Genomic DNA, 9,162 nt, shown 5'->3' with positions numbered 1-9,162 from the left:
GGAGATTGTTCTTCTTTTCTCAAGACTAAACATGTCCTGTGTTTTTAACCTTCTCTCCTAGGTCAGGTTTTCAAAACCTTTCCTCCTTCCTGTCGCTCGCCTCTGGACTCTCTCCAGTTTGACCACATCTGTCTTGAAGTGCGGTGCCCAGAACAGGACACAATATTGACTAGTCCCAGACCCAGGGCTGATCCCTGAAGGACCCCACTAGATACGACCTCCTGGTTTGACCATGAACTGTGATAACTACTCTTTGAGTATGGTCTTGTGACCAGTTGTACATCCACCTTCTAGTAATTTCATCTAGACCTCACTGGGGGAAAGCATTCCTTCCTGACCGCTGCAGATGACCGACTGAACCCTGAAGCATGAGATTAGATTCTAGTCATTGTTATAATACTGAGCTCCAAGTGTTACAGGCATGCCAAGGGAAATGCAGGTCATTCTGTTCTCCAAAAGGCCCATGAAGGGATGAAAAGGGGATTCATAGAGTCCAAGGCCAGATGGAAGGGAGGTTCTGAAATAACCTTCCATTTGGAAAACCTGCCTGATAGTGAGAGATTCGAGGATCACAAGCTATTTAGTTGAACAAAGAGAAGGTTAAAGAGTGACTTGATCCCAATATTGAAGTATCGCCATGGGGAACAAATGTTTAATAACGGGCTCCAGCAGAGAACGGTCTAACCCGATCCAGTGGCTGGGAGTTGAAGCTAGACATGGCGGCTGTGATAGCGGGGTCTGGAATCTGTGACTCAGGAGGGCCCAAAGAAAAGCACTAGAGACCACAAGATTGGGGATAAAGCTACACAGAACATCTGGAAAACCTCTCTTAGAGGCTAGTGGGGTCTGGTCTGCTTAGTTCATCAAAGAGCCGGTGAAGAGAGGACTAGGTATCAGTTTGGAAACACGCTCGCAGCCCCTCGCCCGTATCTGGATCCTGCCTGCAGCCCTGGGCCCCATCAGCACCACACAGGAAAGGCAGAATGAGCAGGGGCTCGGGGACAGTTCAGGCTCTAGAAAAACTCTCCTGTGAAGAGAGACTAGAAAGATCAGGGTTGCATAAAGCATAAGAGGGAGCATGACACAACGAAAATAGGACAGAGAAAAGAGCCTGGGGGATTCTGTCTTCCCTGTCGCATGGCACAGGAACAAGGAGACAGCCCAGGAAATTACAGTGGGAAATTCAAAAGACACACTGATGCCCTCAGTGACTGTGGAACTCATTGCCACAGGATGATGCCGAGGCTAACACCTAGCAAGATTCAAAAAGGGACTGGACATTTCCATAGGGAAAAGGAGCATCCAGAGTTAGATTCGCTCAGACTAACTAAAGGTTGTGGAAGGGATATTAAACCTCATGCTTCAGGGTCGTATGGAACCTCTTGTTATGAGCGGTCAGGAGGGAATTTTCATGGGGGCAGATCCTCACCTGCTCCTGCAGGTTCTTATACCTGCCTCTGCAGCATGTGGCACTGGCCCAGGTCAGGGATGGATTCTGAACCAGATGGAGTTTGTTCTGACCCATTTCTATACCAGCACAAGTCAGAAATTTCCCACCAGATGGGATACCCGCCACCCTTCGCAGGTGGAAAAGTATTTATTTTTTCAACAAAATGGGAACTGTCCCATCTTTACGGAAAATCCCCGGCTTTCCCTTGAAAAAGCACAACAGATTTCTCAGTTCGGGGCTGGCAAAACCCTAAAATTTTAGGCCAAAATTATGAAACGGCATCTTTGGATTCTCAGGGGGTTGTTCTTTCTTTGCAGGGGCTATTCACTGTGGAGTTACTCACATGTATCAATGAGCGCACAGCTCCTTTATTGAACTGCAGCAAGGACGATTTAGGTTAGACACTTTTGAACAGTCAGGGTAGCGAAGCACGGGAAGAAATGACCAAGGGAGATGGTTAGACAAACCCCCATCTAGATAATATTTACTCCTGCCTCAAGAGACTGGATAGATTGAGGGCCCTTCTAGTCCTACATTTCTGTGATTCTAGTCGTAAGGTGAAAGCATGACAGAGAAAACATCTTAAAACCACAAAACACATGCTAAGAAGCTCCAGAGATGGCTCCAGGGCCCTGGCTGGGGTCTGTCCTTCAAATGTTTCAAGCTCACAACAGAAGCGAAGCAAAACTAGCACAACTATGAAGGAGCTTCAAAAGGCTGGGGTTGGTTTTATTTTGCATAACTGAAATTTGCATTCATGTCCCCTTAGAGAGTCCCCACGACGCTGCTTGGCCATGAGGCCAGTCTTGTCTGGTGCATCGTCCATCTGGTCCTTTGAAGTGTTTTCTCATAAATTCATAGATGCAAAGACAAGAAGGGTTCATGGTGACCCTCTAGGGCAGTGGTTCTCACGTACCCCGGTCTACGCTGAGGGCTTCCAAGGGGTCCATCAACTCATCTAGATATTCGCCTAATTTCCAACAGGCTACATAGAAAGTGCGAGCAAAGTCAGCACAAACTAAAATTTCATCCAGGCAATGACTTGTTTAGACGGCTCTATCTACTATCCACTGAAATGTAAGTACAACCTTTCTGTTCCAATCAATTTATTTTATAATCCCATGGTACAAATGAGAAAGTCAGCCATTTCCCAGTAACTGCACGCTGGGACACTTTTGCATGTTTATGTCTGATTTCGGAAGCAAGTCGTTTTTAAGTGAGGTGAAATGTGGGGTTAGGCAAGACAAATCCGACTGCTGAAAGGGGGACAGTCGTCTAGAAAGGCTGAGGCCCAAATCTAGGGATCTTCTCTCATTTCATTTCTAGCGCGGATCTTTTAGAAGAACATCTCGTCTCGGTTGAAAAATTGTCGTGGTGGTGAATCCACCATGCCCGTCGGTAGATTGTGCCCGTTGTTAATTACGCTCTCGGTTATAAGTTGACACCTTTGTTTCCAGGCTGATTTCGTCTAGCTTCAGCTTCCGGCCAGAACGCGTCATATCCTGCCTGCCCCCTTAGAAAGGTGTCTTGTCATCTTGGGTCCCGGTAACGCAGAACCTTTGCGATGAAGGCAAAGGACCCCAAAGGAATTCGACTTAATTCCATACAGTTGCCCTAGGGTATAGCAGGAAATAGCCCCCTCTGTCGATGAAAAGCCTGGGAAATAACACTCCCTTTTTCACAGCTATTTGTCAGCAGCATGGGTAGAAAACGCTCTTGGTAATTATGTTGTATTGTGAACAACTCCATCATAGGATTACAATGGGAATGTTAATGCTTTTAGTGTTGCTGTTCAGTTTAGGGTTAGGTTATTGTTGTAAAGGATGTAATAATAACAACACCTTCTATGTTCATCCTAACCATGCACTGTCGTTGCATCTAACCAAAACCCATGAGGCTGAACCATTTGATCCAGAATCCGAAATACAAGGTTTGATGAACATGGAGGTTTAAGATTGGTAGTTGCGCTGGAAGCACAAAAAGGGGGGAGTGTGGAAGGGGAAAAGGGATAAAGGGAACTTGGATGCAGACATCTCAGACATGGACACCCCACCCAGCACATAGATGATGAGGCATGGGCCTGTCCGGTACTCGGCCGCTGGCTTGTTCTTGTGCCAATGCCCGAAGCGGGAGAGCTGGTAGGTGGACTCCAGCCGCACCTTCCTCTTGGGTCGCAGCTGCCCGCCCCGAGGCACGAGAGAGATGCCCAGGAACTGCATGCTGTGGCTGCTGGATGTTGGCATACTGGATCAGCCTGATGAGGTTCCCCACGCCTATACCATTCTTCAGGAAGATGTAGAGAAGGATGATGCAGATCTTGTCCTAGGCCTGCATGCTGGGGTCCAACAGGACAGGCACAATGATCTTCATGGGGTCCTTGATCATCTCCCCATCCATGTCCGTCCCCATGGCCAGGTCCTGCTCCACGCTGCACAGCTTCTCCACTGTCCGTTTGAAGTGCCGCATGCAGTGCTCGGCCAGGTTCAGGTGCGTGGAGTACTTGTTCAACTCTTTCTGGTACTGGGGCATCTTCAGGATCTGAGACAGGTCCTTGATGTTGGCCTTGTCCATGGTCAGCCTCTTACTCTCACAGAAGGTGCGCAGCAGCTCGGTCACCTTCTTGGAGACGTCAGCGATGTGCATGTGGCGTAGCTGCACCCAGAGTTCGTCGTCTTCGTCCAGCAGTGCCTCTTTCTCCTGCGAGTCGCTGATGCCCGTCGTCTCGTACTTGTAGGTGCCATTCTCGATGCTGAGCAGGTCGTAGGCCATGGCCTGGTAGGTGAGCTCGTGCAGCAGTGGGGACACCAGGTCGAAGCTCTGGTCCACGATCAGCAGCTGGGAGTGGGCTTTGTCGGGGATTTCTCCCATGCTGGGCTCGTATGCCTTGAATGCCTTGAGTTTGGCCAGCACAGCGTGCACCAGCTGGAAGTTATCTTCATGGTCCTTCCTGTAGCGGATGGCTGGATACTCCTTCAGGGTTACACACAAATGTGGCAATCTGCTCTGCCAGCATCTCCATCTGCTTGTTCTTTTCCAAGAAGCGGTAGGAGCTGAACCAGTTGTGGAAGGTCTGTGGCCCATCCAGGGAGTACACCGGGCTCTCGTAGGGCAGGAAGGCCATGTTGATCTCCCTGAGGGTTTTGATGGCCTTGGTGATCCGTGACTTCCTCAGGTCATTGAACAGAGGCTCAGGACAGGTGTTGATGAAGAAGATGTGAGCCGCCTTGTAGATGAAGATGGAGGTGCCCTGGAAGTCATTGATCAGAGCCTGCACCGACTTCTCCACAGGGCTGAGCAGGTAGATGGCCTCCAGGCTGGGAGTTGTCTCCCGGCGCTTATTAATATCTTCCACGAGCGTGATGCCTTTGTCCACGATGTCAGACGTCGTGCAGCACGATGAGAGGATGCACATGCTAGGGTGGTCCATGATCAGCACCTTCCATTCTCCTTCCTTCTTCATGCTGCGAATGACACTGCTGAGGATCGCGGGGTTAACTGTGCTCCAATAATAACACCAGTGGCCTTTTCCAGTTGCTCTAATTTCTCATCATGTTGTTGGCCTTTGTAAATGTTCCAAATTGCTGCTGCACTATTGGCACCATCCCATAGGGATCACTAAGGGGTAAAGGCCTTGGCCATTGGGTTTCATCAGAGTATATGGTATTGTCTGTATTAGGATGTGCCAGGCCCGGGGGTAGGAGAGAGAGAGGTGGGGGGTGCACAGGAGGTTATCCTGTGCACAGGTTCTCCAGACACACGCTGCAAAAAAATCTCCAACTTGCTTCCGCTCTTGGGTTTTTCCGCCCTGGGGTCTCTTGGGGCGTCCCTTTCAGAGACCTTTGCTCAGTATCCCAGGCCAGGCCGGCTGCCTGTGGCCTCTTCAGCGTCCGCAAACCACACCGGCTCCGGGGTCGCAAAGGCAGACTAGACTGTTGGGTCTCACTGGGCGGCCAACCTCTGCAAACGTAATCTCAGTCCTGTCACTTGTGTTGCCTTTGGTTTGCCTCTGTCTCTGTTTTTCACAGCCGGCTGGGTTTGCTGGCGCTTGGCAGGGAGAGCAAGACAGACTGTGCTGCTTCTTGACCTCGAACACAGAGCAGCTTCCTCTTTCTCTCTAGGCCAGGCTGACTTTTCAAATTAACCCGTTCCTTCCCCTCCTCCCTTCAGCCTTAACGAGCTGGGGAGATAAAGGGGCCGAGGGGGTTGGTGAGGTGGTTTGGGTAGGGAGGCAGCCGGAGGCTTTACATTTCGGTTTTAAATCCTGCACTCGAGTCTTTAATTTTTCCTGGGAGTCCTTCAGACTCCGCACTCGGGACTCATGGAGTCTCTCTGTAGCTTCCTCCCACCAATAGACAAATTGCTCCCACTGTTGGTCAGAGGCTTTTGGTGACGTAAGGGTTCCCCTGATTTTATCCAGATCGAAGGTACCGGCTAGTGGGAATTGTTTAGCTGGATTATCACGCGGGTAAAAATTCCGATTTTCTGAATACCTGCAGGTCCTAGAACCATAAGGCCCGTACATGTAGTACGCAGGGGATCCCTTCGGAGGTGCGGGGGGGATTTTAGACTGTGCCCCACCTATATTCCAACCACACAGGGGAGTATCCTGTCCGCTCAGCGGATATCTCCTGTCCGCTCAGCAGCTCATAAGGGAAGATTTCCCCACACACACACCTCGGGGAAAGGGTCCACTGGGTCACGGGTTTCACCGCCTCGCGGCTTAAGCCCGGTCCTGGTCAGCAGCCTGAGTAAGGGAAAATTCTCTGCTGGGTCACGGGGTTCGGCTGACCCCCGTTGCTTTCAGATCTCCCACATGGGGTAGCCCTGGGGCGGCTGGAGTCAGCTTAAGTCTTAGACCTGGTCAGCGGCTCATACCCCCCCTGCATTCATTCCTACACACGCCTTCATTCCCCATATCTAGAGGCAGCTCTTTTTAACAATAATCTTAATTCTTTATGTCCGGACTTAATATAACTGTTCCCTTATTTGAGGCAGCAAAAAACCCCTCAGCGCCGGCGCATTAACCTCATTGAGGGCGGCAAAACTATTCCTCAGAACCGCATTCACTAACCTTACTTGAGGGAAGCAACAAATTCCTCAGCACCGCTCTGCAGCCGATCTTGCTGCAAAATCAGTCAGTTCGGATGGCGTGAGCCCCAAAGCGACAGACGGCCCCACGGGCAGTCCTCCTCCGACACCCCAGTAGGGATTTCAAAAGGTCTCTTACCTCTTGATTGGTGCCTTGGGGTTCGAAGAGGTTAATAACGTGCTCCAGCAGAGAACGGTCTAACCCGATCCAGTGGCTGGGAGTTGAAGCTAGACATGGAGGCTGTGATAGCGGGGTCTGGAATCTGTGACTCAGGAGGGCCCAAAGAAAAGCACTAGAGACCACAAGATTGGGGATAAAGCTACACAGAACATCTGGAAAACCTCTCTTAGAGGCTAGTGGGGTCTGGTCTGCTTAGTTCATCAAAGAGCCGGTGAAGAGAGGACTAGGTATCAGTTTGGAAACACGCTCGCAGCCCCTCGCCCGTATCTGGATCCTGCCTGCAGCCCTGGGCCCCATCAGCACCACACAGGAAAGGCAGAATGAGCAGGGGCTCGGGGACAGTTCAGGCTCTAGAAAAACTCTCCTGTGAAGAGAGACTAGAAAGATCAGGGTTGCATAAAGCATAAGAGGGAGCCTGACACAACGAAAATAGGACAGAGACAGAGAAAAGAGCCTGGGGGATTCTGTCTTCCCTGTCGCATGGCACAGGAACAAGGAGACAGCCCAGGAAATTACAGTGGGAAATTCAAAAGACACACTGATGCCCTCAGTGACTGTGGAACTCATTGCCACAGGATGATGCTGAGGCTAACACCTAGCAAGATTTGAAAAGGGACTGGACATTTCCATAGGGAAAAGGAGCATCCAGAGTTAGATTCGCTCAGACTAACTAAAGGTTGTGGAAGGGATATTAAACCTCATGCTTCAGGGTCGTATGGAACCTCTTGTTATGAGCGGTCAGGAGGGAATTTTCATGGGGGCAGATCCTCACCTGCTCCTGCAGGTTCTTATACCTGCCTCTGCAGCATGTGGCACTGGCCCAGGTCAGGGATGGATTCTGAACCAGATGGAGTTTGTTCTGACCCATTTCTATACCAGCACAAGTCAGAAATTTCCCACCAGATGGGATACCCACCACCCTTCGCAGGTGGAAAAGTATTTATTTTTTCAACAAAATGGGAACTGTCCCATCTTTACGGAAAATCCCCGGCTTTCCCTTGAAAAAGCACAACAGATTTCTCAGTTCGGGGCTGGCAAAACCCTAAAATTTTAGGCCAAAATTATGAAACGGCATCTTTGGATTCTCAGGGGGTTGTTCTTTCTTTGCAGGGGCTATTCACTGTGGAGTTACTCACATGTATCAATGAGCGCACAGCTCCTTTATTGAACTGCAGCAAGGACGATTTAGGTTAGACACTTTTGAACAGTCAGGGTAGCGAAGCATGGGAAGAAATGACCAAGGGAGATGGTTAGACAAACCCCCATCTAGATAATATTTACTCCTGCCTCAAGAGACTGGATAGATTGAGGGCCCTTCTAGTCCTACATTTCTGTGATTCTAGTCGTAAGGTGAAAGCATGACAGAGAAAACATCTTAAAACCACAAAACACATGCTAAGAAGCTCCAGAGATGGCTCCAGGGCCCTGGCTGGGGTCTGTCCTTCAAACGTTTCAAGCTCACAACAGAAGCGAAGCAAAACTAGCACAACTATGAAGGAGCTTCAAAAGGCTGGGGTTGGTTTTATTTTGCATAACTGAAATTTGCATTCATGTCCCCTTAGAGAGTCCCCACGACGCTGCTTGGCCATGAGGCCAGTCTTGTCTGGTGCATCGTCCATCTGGTCCTTTGAAGTGTTTTCTCATAAATTCATAGATGCAAAGACAAGAAGGGTTCATGGTGACCCTCTAGGGCAGTGGTTCTCATGTACCCGGTCTACGCTGAGGGCTTCCAAGGGGTCCATCAACTCATCTAGATATTCGCCTAATTTCCAACAGGCTACATAGAAAGTGCGAGCAAAGTCAGCACAAACTAAAATTTCATCCAGGCAATGACTTGTTTACACGGCTCTATCTACTATCCACTGAAATGTAAGTACAACCTTTCTGTTCCAATCAATTTATTTTATAATCCCATGGTACAAATGAGAAAGTCAGCCATTTCCCAGTAACTGCACGCTGGGACACTTTTGCATGTTTATGTCTGATTTTGGAAGCAAGTCGTTTTTAAGTGAGGTGAAACGTGGGGTTAGGCAAGACAAATCCGACTGCTGAAAGGGGGACAGTCGTCTAGAAAGGCTGAGGCCCAAATCTAGGGATCTTCTCTCATTTCATTTCTAGCGCGGATCTTTTAGAAGAACATCTCGCCTCGGTTGAAAAATTGTCGTGGTGGTGAATCCACCATGCCCGTCGGTAGATTGTGCCCGTTGTTAATTACGCTCTCGGTTATAAATTGACACCTTTGTTTCCAGGCTGATTTCGTCTAGCTTCAGCTTCTGGCCAGAACGCGTCATATCCTGCCTGCCCCCTTAGAAAGGTGTCTTGTCATCTTGGGTCCCGGTAACGCAGAACCTTTGCGATGAAGGCAAAGGACCCCAAAGGAATTCGACTTAATTCCATACAGTTGCCCTAGGGTATAGCAGGAAATAGCCCCCTCTGTCGATGA

At 49.5% G+C, this 9,162-nt stretch overlaps 1 pseudogene; it reads right to left on the bottom strand.

Annotated features, from left to right (window-relative positions):
- Positions 1-3,399: 3,399 nt before the first annotated feature.
- Positions 3,400-9,010, bottom strand: LOC123350043 (annotated as a pseudogene).
- Between the last annotated feature and the right edge of the window lie 152 nt (positions 9,011-9,162).

This window comes from Mauremys mutica, chromosome 15 (assembly GCF_020497125.1).
Source record: "Mauremys mutica isolate MM-2020 ecotype Southern chromosome 15, ASM2049712v1, whole genome shotgun sequence".
In the NCBI taxonomy this organism is placed as follows: Eukaryota; Metazoa; Chordata; order Testudines; family Geoemydidae; genus Mauremys; species Mauremys mutica.
The sequence above is the reverse complement of the archived record's forward strand: the minus strand, read 5'-3'. Positions and strand labels throughout refer to the sequence as shown.